This window comes from Girardinichthys multiradiatus, chromosome 7, assembly GCF_021462225.1.
Source record: "Girardinichthys multiradiatus isolate DD_20200921_A chromosome 7, DD_fGirMul_XY1, whole genome shotgun sequence".
Taxonomy (NCBI): domain Eukaryota; kingdom Metazoa; phylum Chordata; class Actinopteri; order Cyprinodontiformes; family Goodeidae; genus Girardinichthys; species Girardinichthys multiradiatus.
Genome location: NC_061800.1, coordinates 5973712 through 5995501, shown reverse-complemented (window position 1 = coordinate 5995501; position 21790 = coordinate 5973712). Strand labels below are relative to the sequence as shown.

General features: G+C 44.5%; 1 protein-coding gene across 2 annotated transcripts in view; it reads left to right on the top strand.

Moving 5' to 3' along the window:
- kcnh3 (potassium voltage-gated channel, subfamily H (eag-related), member 3) overlaps positions 1-21790 on the top strand; it is a 398012-nt gene that overhangs the window by 316755 nt on the left and 59467 nt on the right. The gene's annotated exons all lie outside the window — the stretch shown is intronic.

The window sequence follows — 21790 nt, the reverse complement described above, 5'->3', positions numbered from 1 at the left end:
GGTACAACTTAGGAAGGCTGTGATCAGACTGGTGAGCCATGTCAGTTTTGTGCCACACATAGTGTTGTGTATATAAGTCAAAAAGTTGCATTTGGGTTTGATTTGACCACACCACCTCCACCCATGTGTTTGCTGTGACACCTACATGGCTTGCAGCAAACAGGAATTCATGTAGCTTTCTTTCAATAATGGCTTTCTTCTTGCAACTCTCTCATACAGGTAAAATATACTGAGATTAAATTACACATAGGGGACTCTGATTAGTTGACTTCTAATGGCAATTTGGTGCACATGATTTTATTTGAAGTGTACCATATCAAAGGAGGCTGAATACAAACAAATTTTGAAATTTTGAAAAGAATTATATACTACTTTGTGTTGGGTATGACTGATCTTGCAAGATACTGCACATTGTGTTCGTACCCATCACAAGGTTGTTGTTTCAAGGAAGATGCAGAATAAGATAACTATGAAATAGATGGAATATATTTCAAAAATGTTTCAGTGAAGTTGCAGCTGAAATGTTGAGAGCATGGTGATCATTTTCTCACACATCTTCCTTACTCTGCAGCTACAAACTAAACTAAAGCAAGACTGGCTGCTATAGACTATATATCCAGTGTTGTGCAAGCTCACATTTTTAAAAACCGCTCAGCTCAGATGAAAGATGAAATTATTTATGTGGTACCAAAATTAACAACCCCAAATGAACAGGCCCATAATCATTTATCATTTTCCCATTAAATTGCTCCAAAAAGATAAATGATGTATTTTGGTAATTAGCATAACAAATATATTGACCAGTAGGAGCACATTTTGCTTTCTGACACTTTTTGTAATTTATGGTCTTTCTGCTCTCATTTATTTACACAAGTATAATGTGGCCAATATTAATTTTATTATTTACATATTAATTAATGTATTAGTTCTCAGAAAGCAAAAAGAAGTAGATATTTTTGGCAGAAACGGGGCTTTTATAAGCACATTCTAATCTTAGTCATGTTAAAAGAATGTTAAGTTGATGTTTAGCTGAATGTCAGATAGATTCTCTACTTTAATAAAATCATGATTTTACGTAGGGATAACACACATTAAATAAATCTTATTTTGGCTATATTTGCATGTGCAAGAATAAAGCTAGAAAAGGCACAATGTCTTCATGAACTCCTCCCACACATTAATTCTCCTTGTGCATGTGTGGAGCAAGCATTGGAGAACTGACCATGGCGGCATAGCTCAACATATGCATTCTGATCTTGATGGCTGACTAAGCCTTTCATTTTTGCAGCTGAGGCCTAAAGGGTACCACACACCAAACGTGCATCCAAAAATCTACACTCCTATTATTTTCTATCAAACAGCCCAAGGCTGGAATCCAGCCCAGTAAGCTGTGTAGTCCCGGTGTATTTCAGCACGGCACTAGTGGCCTTTATTTTTGTTATTTTTCCAAAGTAGGTAGACAGGTGGGGTGGAGAGAGGGGGAAGACATGCAATACAGGTGTTCAAGGTCGGGACTTGAACCTGGGACAGCTGCGACAAGGACTGAGGCTTCCATATATGGGTTGCACACTGTACCCCTACCCCATGCGTCACACCCCTCAGAATGATAATTATAACGTGCTGAAGGTGGTGATTGGGATGACAGGACTCACTGCAGAGCTTCTGATGTGCATTCCTTTTAAGTGACAATTTAGATTTAATCAAAAACAAATAACCAAAAACTGTCCATATGTGTGTAACAGCCTGACCACACAACACACTCACAGCAGACACTTGATCATTTGCTTGAGGAGAAATATACTATATTGCCAAAAGTATTTGGTCCCACCACCAAATGCATGAGTTCTGGTGTTCCAATCACTTCCATAGCTGCAGGTGTATAAAGTTTGGTGTGGAGAAACTAGACTGGCCTGCTCAGAGTCCTGACCCTAACCTTCTTGGACACCTTTGAGATGAATTAGAGAGGAGGCTGCAATTCTGGTTTTCTCATCTAATTATGAACATACTCCTTAACCTTGGAAGATGTTTACAGAATAGTTAAAGTTAATATTGCTGACAATGGTGGATCCATTCATGTACATGTAAAAATAGACAAATACTTTTGGCAGTAAAGTATATTTAAGCATCATGTTGCCATGGTTTGTGCTAAAAATTTCTGTTTGCAGTACCTATTCACTGCTACACAGTGGTATACTGTGCTATATTTTTAAAGAGAAACAGTTATATACAGTCAGTCATGGCAGATGGCCACTCACACTGAGCCTGGTTCTGCCTGTATGTTCCTGTTAAAAGGGAATTGTCCTTTCCACTGTCGCTACATGCTCATCTAGGAGGAGTGAATGCTGCAGGTCACTGACTCAATGCAATCCGCTGGGTTTCCTTTGATAGAACACATTTTAATCAACTTGAATACTGAACGGAATTTGACTGCATTGTTTAAAAACTAGGATCAACTGGAATTTATGTATTTAACTCAGAATCTGTATAATTTGATTGAACTGACATTATAAACTGCCTTGAGATGACGTGTGTTGTGAATTGGCGCTATATAAATAAATTGAATTGAATTGAATTGAATTGAAAGGTTACTACAAAGTGTCCCGATATTAATAAGGCTCTTTTAGGATCCAGCAGTTGCCCATACCACCCCGCAATTATGATTCTACATAATAGCTAATAAAACCAGTCCTATGTATAGGCCTTTTATTAAGTAGCTTCAAAGTTCACTAAAATTTCCAATTTTATCAGTATTGTTGGTTGATTTAAGTGATTGTGTCCAAACTCACTTACCAGTGATGTGTCATAGTGTTACGAATGGCTCTGACCCACATGCAGAATCACGCTCAAGAGAAACGGGTACAAGTTTGAAAAAAGGATGGATCGGTATTGTTGGAATTATGATTATTGATTAATTAATATTTATCAAGAATTATAATTAACAATCATAATTTGACAAAATTAATTTCTTAACCAAAATCCTCATTTATGAATCGAAGCCAGAGATGTCCTCTGGTGTTGTAATTATGGCTCAATGCCTTTGATAATTACAACCGTTAAATACTCAGTAATAATTGATAACTGTTACCAGAGATGTCACTGTTTAATCAACCGTTTCTGCCGAAACGTGTGGAACTTTAACCTTATTTTGACTGACAAATAACAGTTGCACAAAATAAACACAATTTAATAATCTTCACCTACTCAAACAGGCAAAGTTCTACACAAAAAGGGCAAAGTATCTAACTAAACAAAATAAACCAAACAGCAGTGGGTGTGTATGAGGTCAAACCAGCAGTTATGGCAGTTATGGCAAATAAAAGGGGAAAATGGTTGAACGAAGTTTTGGGTGCGCCCCTCCCAAAGTGTAGCTCAGCGGGACACGGGCAGTCATAAACCTTCTCCCAGCAAGGTTGTATAACTCAGCCCACACAAAGGATCATAAACCCTTTTGGCGGCAAACCATTAAAACATGAAGTTTAAGACAAAGAAAATGGTTGATTTTCACCATAAGGTTATTATAGCGGTCCAGTTTCACAGCGCACCTGCGCACAGGTGTTCGCACGGTAAAGACACACTTGCGAGACACGGCGGCCTCCGACAGTACCAGCAAGTTTCAAAATAATGGCATGCACATACAATTCAGAACACATTAGAGTCTAAATGACGACTCTAATCGCACTAAAACCTCCTACTCTATCCTTCCCACGATATTCCTAATAAAGAAATAAAAATAAAAGGATGAGTTTTACTTTGTTGAAGTCTTCCTTCTGAGCAGAGGGAGAGAGGCGGAGGGGGAAAGTTGGAAGTAAACGTGCGTCCACAGTTAACTTCGGGAAGAGCGGTCAATCTTTGTCCTTTGGCCACCTTGGCGAAAAGGAAAAATATGATCTGACCGTCAGCAGTCGACTAGAACCAAGCAAGGAAGGAAAGTTGCATCTCATTGAAACTCCGTGGTTTTGGTTACGTGTTATACTCACGTCTTCGATCGGCAAAGTGAAATTTCTGGCCTTCTCATTCCAGAAACCTCTTTCATGAATTTTTTGTTAGCCAACGAAGGAGAATAAATGAAGACCTCTTCTTCTCTCTTCTTCTCCAGAGAGAGATGCTTCAGATGTCGGTCCGGTATCCAACGTGAAAGCACTTCTTTCAAACGCTCACCTTCCTATATTGCCTCCTGTGACGTCAGACCTGGGACGGCACAGTCATATCAGCCGCAGTGGCCACTGGGTTTTGTAGGACAGACTATCCTGCGGTACAAAATGGCCGATGACGTTGGAAAGGCACAGTGGCGTCCAACAACGTGCAAATGGTCCAATATTCAGCAAACAAGTGGTCCAACAGTATGGTGTCCAGGAACAACTGTAAGGAAAAATGACAGGTAAGTGGCACAGTAAACGAAACCGGAACTTAAATGTGAAATGTCTCTTACTAGGAGGGAGTAGGCAATCCATCATGAGGAGAGGGACTCGGACTGGAGAAGAAGTGAATATGGAGACAATGGTAAGTCCGATGATTTCTTAGTTACTTGGGTTAGAGCTTGGAGTGCAGGTTAAGCGTCTGCAGAGAGGTGGAGGGTGGACAGGTTAGGTTGAATGGTCTCAGGAGAATCCGGGTCCGGAAGCAGCCAGCCGGGGAAGTTCCAGAGTTCTGTGTCGGGTAGGTGTGTGTGGAAGATCCTTCCTGGGGAGATCCTAGGAGCAAGGCTAGTGTGAAACGAAGCCACCGGGGCCAGCCTGGGTAACCTCCGACATTACCCCCCCCTCAATGACCGCCACCTGGCGGTCCAGAAACAGAAGGATGGGAAGCAAAGAAATCAGAAATCAAAGAGGGTTGACAAATAAAAGATCGAGGAACCCAAGAACGATCCTCGGGACCAAAACCCTCCCAATCCACCAGCCCCATCCACGCCGACGGGAGTCACGGATGCGACAAACAGTCCAAACTGGGTGTCCCCACCAGTCCAGGGTGGGCAGAGGGGGTTCGGCCTGAGGGCAAGAACCACAGTCCATTAAAGGCTTAACCTGAGATACATGGAAGGTAGGGTGTACTCATAAAGAGGAAGGCAACCTGAGGCAAACGGCAGAGGGACCGACTAAGGACTCAATAACATAGGGCCCAATAAACCTAGGTGACAACTTCTTTGACATGGCCTTGAGAGGGATGTCCCGGGAGGATAACCAAACTCTTTATCTCGGCTGATAAACAGGAGCTGTCCGTCTCTTGCGGTCAGCGATGCGTTTGTTCTGGGCCACAGTCCGATTGAGCACCTGAACTGTTTGTCTCCACATCAGTTCACATCGGCGAACATGATGGCGAACAGAGGGTACAGACACGTCGACCTCGTCAGCCGCGGACAGAGGTGACTGGTAACCTAATGAGGCTTCAGAGGGGGAAACTCCTGTAGCAGACAAGACCTGTGAGTTGATAGCATACTCAGCCCAAGGGAGATGCTCGGCCCAGTCTAACGGGGGAGAGGAGGTCACACACCTAAGTGTGGACTTGAGCTGCTGGTAGAGTCTCTCTACTTGTCCGTTAGATTGGGGATTTGTGGCCTGAAATCAGTGATACCTTGGCTCCTAAAATTGAGCAAAACTGTCGCCAAACCTGGGAAACAAACTGGGGCCCTCGGTCAGACAGAATATCCTGTGGTATACCGTGTAAGCGAAAGAAATGCTTGACCAAACGTTTGGCAGTTTGTAACGCCGAGGGAAGCTTTCTAAGTGGCACTAAGTGACAAGCCTTGGAGAAACGGTCAACAATAGACAAAATGAAGTGGGTAGCCCAATTACAAAATCTAAAGCTAAATGGGACCATGGATGCTTAGGGATGCTCAAAGGTTGTTGTAGACCAGCTGGGGGTTGGTTAGTACTTGTTTCTTGAGCAAATTGTACAAGCAAGCACCCATTCCCGGACGTCCTGGTGCAAAGAGGGCCACCAGTAACGTCTGTTAATCAGGGAAATGGTGCGGCTTACCCCTGGATGTGCAGAGAACCTAGCCGTGTGGAACAATTGAATAACCCTACAGGGACATACGTACGGTTGGTAGGCCCGTTACCAGGGTCAGGCTCTGTCCTTAGCGCTCGGGAGACCAGTTCCTCAATCTCCCAAGACACAGATCCGATGGTCCAAGCAGGGGGCACAATAGGTTCAGGTAGCTTCTCAGAGTCATTTGGTGCGAACTGCCAGGAAAGAGCATCAGGCTTGGAGTTCTTACTCCCAGGTCTGAAAGAGATGGTTAGATTAAACCGAGAAAAATAAAGAGACCAACGGGCTTGTCTTGGGTTAAGTCTTTTAGCAGTCTGTAAATAAGCCAACTTCTTGTGGTCGGTCCAGACAAAAACAGGGTGAACGGCACCCTCTAACCAGTGTCTCCACTCCTCTAAGGCTAGCTTAATACCAAGGAGTTCTCTGTCATGCCCATCATAATTCCGCTCAGCTTGGCTCGGCCGATGCGAAAAATACCCACAAGGGTGCAGTTTGTCGTCGTCAGAGGAACGTTGTGAGAGTACTGCTCCCACCCAGTGTTGGAGGCGTCGACTTCCAAAATGAACTGTCTGGAGGGATCTGGATGTTGTAAGATGGGTGCCTGGGTGAACTTCTCCTGAAGAACATGGAAGATCTGCAGCTAAGTTCCAAAGGAAGTGCACTTTAGTGGAAGTTAGTGCAGTTAAAGGTGCTGCTGTCTGGCTGTAGTCTCTCTAGAATAAAACCTAAGAAGGTTACAGAGGTCTGGTGAAATTCACATTTCTCCGCTTTCATGTACAGTTTGTTCTCTAAAAGTCTTTGTAACACCAGATGAACGTGATGCTGGTGAGTCTTCAGGTCCTTAGAATAAACCAAAATATCGTCTAGGTAGACAAACACAAAAATGTTCAAAAAATCCCTGAGGACATCATTAACAAGTGCTTGGAAGACAGCAGGGGCATTGCAGAGGCCGAAGGGCATGACTAAGTATTCAAATGTCCAAGTGGGATCTTAAAAGCTGTCATCTACTCATCCCCCTGGCGGATCCTAACCAGGTGGTAGGCATTCCTAAGGTCAAGTTTAGTGAAAACTGTGGCCTCGCGGACAGGTTCAAAAGCTGAAGAAAGTAAAGGAAGGGGATACTTGTTCTAAACCTTAATGTTATTAAGCCCCCTATAATCAATACAGGGCCTTAAAGAACCATCCTTCTTGTTGACGAAAAAGAAACCTGCGCCTAGGGTTGATGAAGAAGGGCGGATAAGGCCGGTAGCCAAGGACTCAATATATTTCTCCATAGTCTGCTGCTCGTGTGTAGAAATGGGATACAACTTACTGGTAGGCAGGGAAACTCCTGGAAGTAAGTCAATGTCACAATCATAGGGTCGGTGTGGAGGTAATGAAAGCACCTTAGCTTTGTTGAGCACTTGTTTAAGATCATGGTATATCAAAGGTACCTGGGGAAGATCTGGAAAATCACCCTCCTCAACAACTGAGTCAAGGGGAACGGGAGCAACTGCAGACTGAAGGCAGGTAGTATGGCAACTGGTGGACCAGGACTCAACTCTGCCCTTAACCCAATCAAGGTGAGGATTGTGTTTACTAAGCCAAGGGAAACCTAGCACCATAGCATGCATAGCTACAGGAAAAACGTAGAAGGAAATTAATTCTCGATGATTGTCAGATAACAAGAGGGCTATAGGTTTAGTTTGGTGAGTAATACGAGACAATTCCTGACCGTTGAGGGCTTTCACAAGACGTGGTGCTGTTAAAGCCACAGTCTCAATCCCAGCTGCTTTAACTAGATCCAAGTCTATAAGATTGTGTTCACTTCCTGAATCAACCAGTGCAGAGAGATTGTGGACCTGTTGGTTAAGTAGTAACGTGGCAGGCAAACAAAATCTGAGGGATTCAAGTGAAACAGTCTGGTCCGCCGGTATGTCCCTATCTACTGACAGACCTGATCTTTTGGCCGAGGAGGACAAGTAGGACAGTCGGCTTCAAGATGCTCTATGGAGCCACAATAAAAACATTGCGTAGCCTGCCAGCGCCTCTGCCTTTCCTTGCTAGTGAGGCGCGCCCTACCCACCTGCATGGGTTCAGTTTCTCCTGCCAGTTCTTGTGAAGGGGGCTTGGGGTTAACAGTAGGCAAAAACGTTGGCTGAGTCCTAACATAACTGCGGTAATTTCTGGGCTACCTCCTCTCCATTAACTGGCTATCTATTCTAATGGCTTTAGCAATGAAATTCCCCAATAACTCTGGCTCATCCACTAAAACAAGCTCATCCTTTAAAGTCTCATCTAGGGCATGAAAAAATACAGATTTAAGGGCCCGGCTGTCCCAGCCAAATTCTGCTGCAAGGATATAAAAATCTATAGCAAATTCTGTTAGCGGTCTACCCCGCTGCTTAATAGTCCATAACTTTCGACCTGAAGCCACATAATCAATACAGAAAGAAAAGAAATTCTCCTAAACTCCTTCTCAAAATCAGAAAATGTAAGGTAAGGTAAGTTTATTTATATAGCGCTTTTCAGCAACAAGACACTCAAAGCGCTACTAGGAAACTAGGAACTAGGAGAATGAGACTCGATGGGAGAAAATGGGAACGATTGAACACTAAAGAACATTGTAACAAGAAACCCTTACAGTCACTCGTCTCACCTGAATATTTCTCAGGACTGGGAGAAATGACGTCACGGAAGAAAGGAAAACGCTGGGTCTCTGAACTGGCTGCAGCAGCCTCTAAAGGCTGAGTGGGGGTCTTGTTCAAGAATAGCTGTAACATGGCGGTTACCTGTTCGAGCTGTTGATTCGTCTGACATTGCTGTTCGGCTAGAGAGCGTAAAGTGGAATCGTGAGACTGAATATGGTGAGTATGATCGGAAAGAATTCCCTTGAGCGCCTCTGCTTGGCTCGAGTATTCTGTCATAGTGTTACGTATGGCTCTGACCTACATGCAGAATGACACTCAAGGGAAACGGGTACAAATTTGAAAAAAGGTTTATTTAAGGAAAATGGATCGGTATGGTGTGCAGGAACAACTGTAAGGAAAAACGACAGGTAAATGGCACAGTAAACAAAACCAGAACTTAAATGTGAAATGTCTCTTACTAGGAGGGAGTAGGTAATCCGCCAGGAGGACCGGGACTAGGACTAGAGAAGAAGTGAACATGGAGACAATGGTAAGTCCGATGATTTCTTAGTTACTTGGGTTAGAGCTTGGAGTGCAGGTGAAGCGTCAACGGAGAGGTGGAGGGTGGACAGGTTAGGTTGAATGGTCTCTGGAGAATCCGGGGCGTGAAGCAGCCAGCCGGGGAAGTTCCAGAGTTCGGCGTCCGGTAGGTGTGTGTGTGTATGTGTGTGTGTGAAAGATCCTTCCTGGTGAGATCCTAGGAGTGAGGCTAGTGCGAAACGAAGCCACCGGGGCCAGCCTGGGCAACCTCCAGGTAGTCGCCGGTTCAGTTCACTAAGAAGAACAAAGAACAAGTTAAACCTTGTCGAAGGCAAAGTACACATAAACTTAATTAATACGAGGCTGGCTCAGTAGCTATCACAGAGGCTAATACTCGAGCGACGAGACGCTGGCTTCTTCCTGCTTAAGTACTCCAGGACTCAATCACCGAGATGGAAAACACCTGTCTCCACCTCTGCTGAGCACTAGCGCCTACTAGGAGTCAAAAAACACAGACAAAAACATACAACAGAAACTCTAGCCCCGACATGATGTTTATATGGTAGTTTATGCAAGATTTCTGCTGGTATGCTGCTCCAACATATGTTGGAACAGGGGTCAAAAAAGTTTTTGTTTCTCAAATAAACTCCGCCTTGCTCATCTTTATCATGTTTTATGTGGTGCAGTTAACCAAATTACTAGCTACTCTGTTTATTATGGAAAAGCTGCAGCAGCCAATACAATCTCTTTTTCAAGGTGAATGTCACTAAAAATTGTGCAAAATAGATTATTTGGGAAAACCCTGATTCTGATTCTGCTCAACAGAGTTTTAAAAGCTGTTCACATGAAAACTGATAATTAGTTGTAAAACCTATCCTGGCAAAAAAATGGCTCACAGCTATCTGGTTAGTTATGGTTTCAGCAAAAACAACAGGAAGGGTGAGTGGATTTTAGTCAGGGACTCCAATGGTGGCCATTTAAAAATGCTTTAATCACTACACAAAACGCTATATTTGTTTAACTTTATATTTTGTTTTGTTTACAGGTTGATTACAAAATCTGACAGATAAGTATTCTTTTGTGGTGCATTCACACCGAACGCGGATTCTGCGATAGGAGCGGCCGATTTACATGTTATCCCTATGTAGAGGCGCGTTCAGGAGCGGAGCGGCGCGTTGCGAAGGAGACGGAGGACACAGCGCGGAAGGCGCGCCGAGCGAAGCGTCAACCAATCAGGTACTGGATCCGCCTGTGACGTAGGGTGAAAGACCGCAGCAGAGAAGAAGCGGTTGTCAGTGAAGATGGAGGACCAGATCATAGTGGCGGTGTGCGGCAAGCCAGAGTTGTATGACTCAACTAATTACTTTTACCGAGACAAGTACAGAAAGGACCTGGTTATGTTTAGGCACAAATATCTTATATTTAGGAGATGTGGACATTAAAAATCGGCTCTTTTTTTTATTGAGCTGAAATTTATTTACTCACCGAAGACAGATGGACAGGCGTTCAGCAGCGGGGATACAGCGCCGGTAGTTGGTGTCCCGGAGGCCTATTCGTCTCCCAACGCGGGACAGCAGATCTTCAAACTGGGTCCTAGATAGACGGAAGTACCGCTGAAATCGACCGTCACCCAGACGCAGCTCCTGGAGTAGGTGGTGGTACTCTCCGAACTGTTCCCGTCCCTGAAGAATCTGGTGAACCCTGGGACGTTGACAATGGCTGCGTTTTTTGGCTCTCCACAGGTAAAACACCGTAATTATCCATGAAATCCATGTCTGCCATGTTCAGTTGAAACCAGCAAGCAGCAGATGGAAGCTCCTCCTATTTGATGATGCGGCGAAGCGTTGACGCTTGTTGCCAAACGGCAACGCGGAGTTCGCGCGGAATGTCAAAGGGGCAAAAGCATACAAATGACGCGAAATATTTGCAGAATCCGCGTTCGGTGTGAACGCACCATTACACTTTCTCCAGCTGGCCATTGACAGCACAGTTTTGTATTTGTTGATGAAGGCAAGTGTTACAAAATGGTTTGCATATACACTTAGTTTTGTAACATTATTTTCCTTTGGCAATAGAGAACCACAAATTTTATTTGGATTTCAATACATTTTGACTGCTTTAAAAAAGGCCTTTAATATTTCTGCCATTAGAACCCCCTGGAGCTAAAAATGGTTATCTTCTTACTTGAGGTTGCCATTTCCCTGCAGGAATCCTCCATACCAATAACCAAGTGGTGTTTTGATGCACAGATTCTAGGAATACAACCTCTCAACTACAGATCTATTTGCTGCAGGTCAAAAAAATTGCAGATGTTTAATTCAATTCACTTGTACTCGTCGTCTTCCGCTTTACCCGGGAACGGGTCGCGGGGGCAGCAGACTCAGCAGAGACGCCCAGACGTCCCTCTCTCCAGATACCTCCTCCAGTTCCTCCAGGGGGAGCGCAAGGCGTTCCCAGGCCAGCCGAGAGACATAGTCCCTCTAGCATGTCCTGGGCCGTCCCCTGGGCCTCCTCCCGGTGGGACGTGCCTGGAACACCTCCCGAGGAAGGCGTCCAGGAGGCATCCGGTATAGATGCCCGAGCCACCTCAACTGGCTCCTCTCGATGTGGAGGAGTAGCGGCTCTATTCTGAGCCCCTCCTGGATGGCCGAGCTCCTCACCCTATCTCTAAGGGAGTGCCCGGCCACCCTACGGAGGAAGCTCATTTCAGCCACTTGTATCTGGGATCTCGTTCTTTCGGTCATGACCCAAAGTTCATGGCCATAGGTGAGGGTAGGAACGTAGACCGACCGGTAAATCGAGAGCGTCGCTTTTCAGCTCAGCTCTCTCTTCTCCACAACGGACCGGCACAGCGCCCCCATTACTGTGGCAGCCGCACCGATCCGTCTGTCAATCTCCCGCTCCATTCTTCCCTCACTCGTGAACAAGACCCCGAGATACTTAAACTCCTCCACTTGAGGCAGGAACTCCCCTCCAGCCTGAAGAGGACAAGCCACCCTTTTCCGGTCGAGACCCATGGCCTCGGACTTGGAGGAGCTGATCTTCATCCCAGCCGCTTCACACTCGGCTGCGAACCGCCCCAGTGCATGCTGTAGGTCTTGGCTAGAGGGGGCCAGCAGGACCACGTCATGTGCAAAAATAAGAGACGAAATCCTCTGGTCCCGAAACCAGACCCCCTCCGGCCCTTGGCTGCGCCTAGAAATCCTGTCCATAAAAGTTATGAACAGGACCGGTGACAAAGGGCAGCCCTGCCGGAGTCCAACATGCACCGGGAACAGGTCCGACTTAGTGCCGGCAATGTGAACCAAACTCCTGCTCCGCTTGTACAGAGATCGGATGGCCCCTAGTAAATGGCCCCCGATTCCATACTCCTGAAGCACCCCCCACTGGGCATCACGAGGGACACAGTCGAATGCTTTCTCCAGGTCCACAAAACACATGTGGACCGGTTGGGCAAACTCCCATGAACCCTCGAGGACCCTGTAGAGGGTATAGAGCTGGTCCAGTGTTCCACGGCCAGGATGAAAACCACACTGCTCCTCCTGAAGCCAGGGTTCGACTATCGGCCGGACTCTCCTCTCCAATACCCTGGCGTAGGCCTTACCAGGGAGGCTGAGGAGTGTGATCCCCCTGTAGTTGAAACACAACCTCCGGTCACCCTTCTTATGTAGGGGGACCACCACCCCAGTCTGCCAATCCAAAGGCACTGTCCCCGTCCGCCACGCAATGTTGAAGAGGCGTGTCAACCACGACAGCCCCACAACATCCAAAGACTTGAGCTACTCAGGGCGGATCTCATCCAACCCCGAAGCCCTGCCACCGCGGAGCTTTTTAACCACCTCGGTGACTTCAGCCTAGGTGATGAAAGAGTCCAACCCCGAGTCCCCAGCCTCTGTTTCCACCAGGGAATGAGTGATGGCAGGATTGAGGAGATCCTCGAAGTATTCCTTCCACCGGCCGATAATGTCCCCAGTCGAGGTCCCCACCCCCACTGTGAACAGTGTTGGCGAAACACTGCTTCCCCCTCCTGAGGCGCCGGATGGTTTGCCAGAATCGCTTCGGGGCCAACCGGTAGTCCTTCTCCATGGCCTCACCGAACTCCTCCCAGGTCCGACTTTGTGCCTCTGCCACCGCCCGGGCCGCGGCGCGCTCGGCCCCACGGTACCCGTCAGCCGTCTCAGGAGTCCCACAAGCCAACCACAGCCGATAGGACTCCTTCTTCAGCTTGACAGCGTCCCTTACTGCCGGTGTCCACCACCGGGTTCGGGGATTGCCGCCGCGACAGGCACCGCAGACCTTACGGCTGCAGCTACTGGCAACAGCATCGACAATAGATGCGGAGAACATGGTCCACTCGGACTCTATGTCTCCAACATCCCTCGGAATCTGGTCAAAGCTCTCCCGGAGGTGAGAGTTGAATACATCCCTGGCCAAAGGGTCCGCCAGACGTTCCCAGCAGACCCTCACTATGCGCTTGGGCCTGCCAAGTCTGTCTGGCTTTCTCCTCCCCCAGCGGATCCAACTCACCACCATGTGGTGATCAGTGGACAGCTCAGCCCCTCTCTTCACCCGAGTGTCCAAAACATGCGGCCGAAGGTCTGATGATACGACAACAAAGTCGATCATTGACCTCCTGCCTAGGTTGTCCTGGTGCCAAGTGCACTGATGGACACCCTTATGTTTGAACATGGTGTTCGTTATGGACAATCCGTGACTAGCACAGAAGTCCAATAACAAAACACCGCTCGGATTCAGATCGGGGAGGCCATTCCTCCCGATCACGCTTCTCCAGGTGTCACTGTCGTTTCCCACGTGGGCGTTGAAGTCCCCCAGAAGGATAATGGAGTCCCCGGGAGGGGCACTATCCAGCACCCCCGACAGGGACGCCAAGAAGGCCGGGTACTCCGCACTACCACTCGGCCCGTAGGCTGAAATGATAGTCAGAGACCTATCCCCAACCCGAAGGCGCAGGGACACGACCCTCTCATCCACTGGGGTAAACCCCAACATGAGACGGCTGAGCTGGGGGCGACAAGCAAACCCACCCCAGCCCGCCGCCTCTTCCCGTGGGCCACTCCAGAGTAGAAGAGAGTCGCCGAGGTCTCCACCTTCATCCGCCGCCCAATCCTCTTTGCACTGGTCCCTCACGGTTCCCCCTGCAGGTGGTGGACCCACTGGGGGATGGTCTCGCGTTTCTCGTTCGGGCTTGGCCCGGCCGGGTCCCGCGAGGAGCAACCCAGCCACCAGGCGTTCTCTGACGAGTCCCGACCCCAGGCCTGGCTCCAGGGTGGGACCCCGGCTCCTTTGTACCGGGCGACGTCACGTGCCTCGATTTTGTAGTCATCATGAGGGGTTCTTCAATTCAATTCAGTTTTATTTATATAGCCCCAATTCCCAACACGTTGTCTCAAGGCACTTTACAAAGGGTTTGGAATGGTGCGGGGTTGTTGGGAGGTTAGAATAAACTACTGAGTGTTCTATTTTGGGCATTTTAGAATAGGCTATGTGTAGGGGTACTAAGTAAAATAAAAAACTGATAAAGTTTGTCGATCTAGAGCCCACTGGTGGCCATTGTTATACTTAAAACTACAAGAATTTGGGGTACCTCTCTCTGTCAGACTGATTATAACCATTGGAAAAGAAAAGAGGTTGCACGGGTAGCAGAAATGGATGATGTGTTTGCACCTCAACCATAACTGAGCTGATTTAGGCTAAACCTGACTCCCCCTTACTCCATCCAACAGGGAGGGAGTTATGCAGAGGTAAAAATTATTGGAGAGTGTTGTTTCCTGTTGCATTGTGTGAAAGGTGGGTAACTTTAAAATAAAAAGTCAATTCAATTGAATCATACAGATTTCAAGTCAGGTACATACAGGGGTTGGAATATGAAATTGAAACACCTGTCATTTTAGCGTGGGATGTTTCAAAGCTAAATTGGACCAGCCTGGTAGCCAGTCTTCATTGATTGCACATTGCACCAGTAAGAGCAGAATGTGAAGGTTCAATTAGCAGGGTAAGAGCACAGTTTTGCTCAAAATATTGAAATGCACACAACATTATGGGTGACATACCAGAGTTCAAAAGAGGACAAATTGTTGGTGCAAGTCTTGCGGGCGCATCTGTGACCAAGACAGCAAATCTTTGTGATGTATCAAGAGCCACGGTATCCAGGGTAATGTCAGCACACCACCAAGAAGGACGAACCACATCCAACAGGATTAACTGTGGACGCAAGAGGAAGCTGTCTGAAAGGGATGTTCGGGTGCTAACCCGGACTGTATCCAAAAAACATAAAACCACAGCTGCCCAAATCACGGCAGAATTAAATGTGCACCTCAACTCTCCTGTTTCCACCAGAACTGTCCGTCAGGAGCTCCACAGGGTCAATATACATGACCGGGATGCTATAGCCAAACCTTTGGTCACTCATGCCAATGCCAAACGTCAGTTTCAATGGTGCAAGGAACGCAAATCTTGGGCTGTGGACAATGTGAAACATGTATTGTTCTCTGATGAGTCCACCTTTACTGTTTTCCCCACATCTGGGAGAGTTACGGTGTGGAGAAGCCCCAAAGGAGCGTACCACCCAGACTGTTGCATGACCAGAGTGAAGCATGGGGGTGGATCAGTGATGGTTTAGGCTGCCATATCATGGCATTCCCTTGACCTAATACTTGTGCTAGATGGGCGCATCACTGCCAAGGACTACCGAACCATTCTTGAGGACCATGTGCATCCTATGGTTCAAACATTGTATCCTGAAGGCGGTGCACCAATACACAAAGCAAGACTGGTGAAAGATTGGTTTGATGAACATGAAAGTGAAGTTGAACATCTCCCATGGCCTGCACAGTCACCAGATCTAAATATTATTGAGCCACTTTGGGGTATTTTGGAGGAGCGAGTCAGGAAACTTTTTCCTCCACCAGTATCACGTAGTGACCTGGCCACTCTCCTGCAAGAAGAATGGCTTAAAATCCCTCTGACCACTGTGCAGGACTTGTATATGTCATTCCCAAGATGAATTGACGCTGTATTGCCCGCAAAAGGAGGCCCTACATCATACTAATAAATTATTGTGGTCTAAAACCAGGTGTTTCAGTTTCATTGACCAACCCTTGTACAGTACATTCCAATTAATCTATTGAACAGTGCAGTCAGATTCAGTTATTTATTCAAAATGATTAAAAAGTTTTTCTATCTAAGGAAACCCAGCAGATTGCATCGAGTCAGTGACTTGCAGCATTCACTCCTCCTGGATGAGCATGTAGAGACAGTGGACAGTCACTGGCGTTGACTTTGCAGCAATCCCTCATACTGAGCATGCATGTAGCGACATTGGAGAGGAAAAACTCCCTTTTAACAGGAAGAAACCTCCAGCAGAACCAGGCTCAGTGTGAGCGACCATCTGCCACGACCGACTGGGGGTTTGAGAGAACAGAGCAGAGACAGAAAAAGAACACAGAAGCACTGATCCAGGAGTACTTTCTATAGGAAGGAAAAGTAAATGTTAATGGATGTAGCTCCTTTAATGGTTTCATCTAGGAAGAAAAAACACATAAGCTCTGAGCCAGTTTTTAAGTTTAGAGTATGAGAGAGAGCACTTAGAGTTTGTCACAGTAAAACCTCAGTCAGTAGCTATGTCTAGGAGGAAAATAGGGTTAAACACTGAAAGACATGGCCAAGTGTATCATCGGTAGAAGGTAAGCATTAAATTGTTGTTGCCAGCAGAAGCTTGGACAATGTCCCCCTCCAGGAAGGTGTCACAGGTAGACAGAGTCAGGCCAGGTGTAGCTTCTAGGACAAGAAAAGAAAGAGAACATAAAGTTAAAAGCTGAAATAACAGCAAATAGTGCAAAATTGGAGAGTAAAATGAGAATGTAGCACAGAGAGTGAAAGTGGTCATTTTGTCCTCCAGCAGTCTCAGCCTATAGCAGCATAACTACAGAGATAGCTCAGGATAACCTAAGCCACTCTAACTATAAGAAACTTTTTGTGTCTTTGTGTCTTAGTTGATCTCCCGTCTAAGATATCAACTACTTTATGTAATTTGATTCAACTATGATCTTGATGTCAAATCCGCATTTCTATAACTACAGACAGATAAAGTTGCACACACCCCTGTTAAAATAAGGCCTTGTGACCTGAAGAAATAAGGTGGTGAAAATTAATTTCCAGACTTTGTTTCCTTTAATGTTACATACTGTATTTCTTATAGAATGTATTGAAAACATTTTTAGGGAACAAAAATGTTTAAAAAGTTGCAAGAGCCTCATAACTTAAGTATGCAAACCTTAAAATGACTGCTTTGTTGATGTAGCTTTTGTCACATCTTGAATTGACAGTATTTGATCACTCTACCCTTGCAAAGATTCAAATTTGTCAGTGTGTGGACATTTCTTATCCACAGACTCACACACTTTTCTGTTGGACTTTGGCTAACTCTTTGGACAACATGATTTTTTTTTTCGGTAAAGCCATTACACTGTGACGCTGAACAATTATACCCTTCTTCGTCCTCAGTTTTAAAGCAGACACTTCATCTGAAGGAAACCCCGGGTATCCCCAGAAAATGATACTGCCATCACTATGTTTTACTGTTGATATGATGTTTCTGTTTGATGGTTTTTGTTTGTCCCTTGGTAAATCATAAATTAACAGTGATTAACAACATTTTTTGGTTCAATATCACAAGCTACCTAACCTGTAGAATCAAAAGACCACTTAAATAAAACCCGTCTGACAGTATGAAGCTAAAAGGTCTCAAAAAAACAATACATTATGCTGCAATCTAAAGAACCTAAAGAACAAAGTCATTGATATCTACCAGTCTGGAACTGGTTGCAAAGCCTTCTCTAAGGCTTTGGGACTGAAGCGAATCACAGTGAGAACCATTATCCACATAGGAAGAAAACATGAAACAGTTGTGAACAATCCTATGAGAGGCCTATCAAAATTGCTTTAAAGTGTGTTAAAGGCTTATCCAGGGGGTCAGAATCTCCAGTGTTGCTTGATTGAAACAATTTTCCAAACAACAGTGGTGTTTTGGGTTTTAATTTTCTTTTGTGTTTGTATTTTCATTATTTCCTTTTTGTTTTTTATGTTGTTAGGTCTTGCCTTATTCAGTTACTTTTACCATTAGGGTTTTGCCGTTCTAGTTCATTCTTCATGTTTAGTTTCTAAGTTTATACTTGTGTTTTGTTCTTTGTACTGTTGGATTGTATTTTTCTTAGATGAGCCTCACCCTCTTGTTTAGTATCTTTGTGTCTTATTTGACCTCCTGTCATGTTAAGTAATCTCCCTCCCCCAGCTTCCCTGTTTTGATTCTGCCACGGCTGTTCCACATTTCCCCTGATTAGCTCACCTGTCTCCTTTGCGATTTTCCACCCCTGCCTCAGTGTTTAAACTTCTGTTGTTTTTTTTTTTTCATTGGTGGATTTTTCTGTTACACTGTTCTCTTCATTACCCATTAAATAACTCTGTTTTACATGTTTTACAGTCTCTGCTTTTGGGTCCTTCACAAACCTAATCAAGACACATTTCCAGTTAATGTTAATGTTTATTTCCTGAAAACTGCATTTACTCTACACTTTTACAGTAAATCAAACTTTATTCAGACTTTTATTCAGTTTTTTTTTTGTTTTTTGTTTTTTTTTGTGTAGAGGCAATGTTGGAAAAATCCTCCTTCAATACAATTTTTGGTCTATTTCCTCTGTCTGCAAAATTTTTTATGTCCTGTGCATGTTTTTACTAGGTTTTTCCACATAAATCTCTCAGTGGAGAATTTAAAATCCTGCAGGCGGTGTGAAACCCTGACTCACAACCTGATGAACATGTACAGACACAAAGACAGGGAGTTTCCAAGGGCAAAGGAGCAAACTTTAATCCTTTTGACTGTGACCTCAGGCAACACTCAAGTTTTATGTTTCTCTTTTATATTAAGCACCACACATGCACACACACTGACTCAAGGACGCTGAAGATGAGTTAATTCTCTAATCTATGGACTACAGTACCCCAAGTTCAAACAAGTAATGACATGTTTCTTTCTTCCTTCTCTTATTTCAGGGCATTTTTCCCTGTTTATCTTACTCTCTCAATCTCTCATCTTATTGATATGCACCAGCCTATCTGTCACTATTCTTTCAGCAGAGCAATGGTGCACCATAGCACCGCAGTCAGTTCATGTCAGCAGCCCTTCAATTGACTATTCAGAAAGGCCGAGGTAATCCAGGGGACAACAAAGACCACCCTGCGGTCTGACCTTTATGTGCCACCAGCTGTGATTCACAATGGTAGACTGATATCAGAGCAAACATACGCTTGACTGTTCTGTCTGTCAGTCACTGGAATGCTGCTGCTGGGAGGTGCCGTATGTCTTTGCAGCACCGTCAATAATTTACAGGCTGCAGTGCTGCAGAGCTGCATCTCTGACACAGACTTTCTATGAGAGTTCAATCAGTAGAACAGCGATGGACTATAAAGATGCAACACATATTATATAGGAGGCACATCTTGAGACCTATATGCAGGTGACAAGAAAAGTTGGGTCACAGAAAGTCGCAAAATCTTTTAAAATATGGCTTAGAGGGTTTCCTTCTGCTCACTCTGAGCTAAATGTTTTCTAAATCTACATTTAAAACATTTGTTTTCTATTCTAAATAGTAAAGATGTTTGAATTTAAGGTATTAATTACAACATAATAAACAAGACAAAATGTAGCGAGCAAATAAATGAGTGTTAAACTTTTAAATAAACGGAACAGAAATTGCTTTTATTTTTTATATTTTCAGGCGTGTTACAAGTATTCTTGTGATGTTGCAGCTTAACATCCCATATGGCACTGGTTAAAAATCCATGTCAACCTTTCACAGTAAAACATGAGCAACAGCAGCATCTGTAGCTCACATACTGGCTCCCTTTCACTCTTTAGCGATAAAAACTTGTACTAAGACTCGAGTCTCAGACCATGAGTCCAAGTTAAGTCTCAAGTCCTTAGGACACAAGTCTAAGTCAAGTAAGAAGTCTTTTATTTTGTGACTTGAGTCCAAGAGGAAAACTAGTGCCACCATCTCTGTTTCCATCTGTGCACTGTAAAAAAGTTAACTTTATGTTGTTATATTATGACATTGAGTCATAAGCCAAAACATAACCATCATGACCACTCACAAAGCTTAATCTCCAAGCGTATGCAGGAGAAAATGGGAGTGACTGTCATGGTCAAAAAAGGACACTGAAGATAACTCAATACATTATAAGGTGAGAGTCGTTGTCCAACTTTGCAAAAAACAGATAGAGGAAGCAAAAAGCCTAATAACACTGAATTCATAAAGACACTCAAAAACCCTAAAAACAATAGACAATAAGAATAACACAAAGACAAAGCATTCATAACACTGTTGATCAGAATCTTAAGACAATGGAAGAAATAACCTAAAAATCTGCCTTTAATGCTGGTGGATCATAACCAGAATTTAGGCAGAATATCAAAAAGCAAAGAGAAGTAACTGGAATTAAATGAAATGAAGTGCAGGCAAATTGGTAAAAACACTGAATTTAACTTAAGCTGGCTGTTCATCAGCTGATCAAAAGTTTAAAACCATTCCTTCAAAAAAGTTTAAATATGTGCAACAATTTGCCTTTCATGTTATTTTTTATCAAACATTCACAATGTTGTGACCCCTGTTGGCAAAGGCAAAAAAGGTTTTCTGTCTTTATGGAAGAATTGTTGAGCTGTGCAGACAAGGCCCCCGTGGTTGGACACAAGAGAGTCATTTTAAAATTTCTTAAACATTCCTGAGAGACAAAAAAGATGAATTCTGAGCTTTTTTTTTTTTCAATGGAGCAATGGAGCTTCAGGTTGTGCAGGGTCTAGCAATGTGTCAATGCAGCAATATGCCTATTGACTTTGTTTGATGGGTTTCAACAGGTCAAAGCTGCAAATTCACAAAAGACAAAGTGCTTTTTCCAAAATGATAATGTTTCTGTTTGGGAACATCCTGGATGTTCTTATGCGCAGAGCTGTCGTCAATGCCAGACAATACCTTCTGTCTGGCGGCTTTGTTTTTGAAAGCTCACAACTGCGAGCCGCCCGTCGCCACTTGTGATTTATGAATACCTTGAAGCAGCTCAGGGGCAGCTCATCTTTGTTGGTTTATGATGAAAATCCTTTGTAAACATGGATTTTACCAGTCAACTTTGTAAACACAACAGATCGATTTAAGAACTACTTCTTTTTATAGTTCAAAATGAAAGTGTAAAACCATAAATGTAGGGTGTCAAATTAAGCTCTCAGCAAATTAAGCAGACAGTTACATGTTGACAGTAACAGGGAAGCACCACGCAAGGCAGAATTCATTTGGACAACAAATATAGTTTTGTCACAATCCTAACAAAAACATCTGAAAGCTTGACAAAAAAAAAATCTGGCAACCTGTGAAAACATGGTGTATATACAGCATATAAAAATTAGATATAAGGTGATAATTAACTGAGCACAAATAAAGTAGAAAGACTGCTCGTAAGCTTATCTGACAGACGTGTAGAAAGAAATATGCCTGGCTTCAGCTGAAGCAAGTAAATGACTCAGTTGAGGTCAGAACATGTTGGACCTGTGAGCAATAAGTGGCTCCTTACTGTGGAAGACCAGAGTTCAG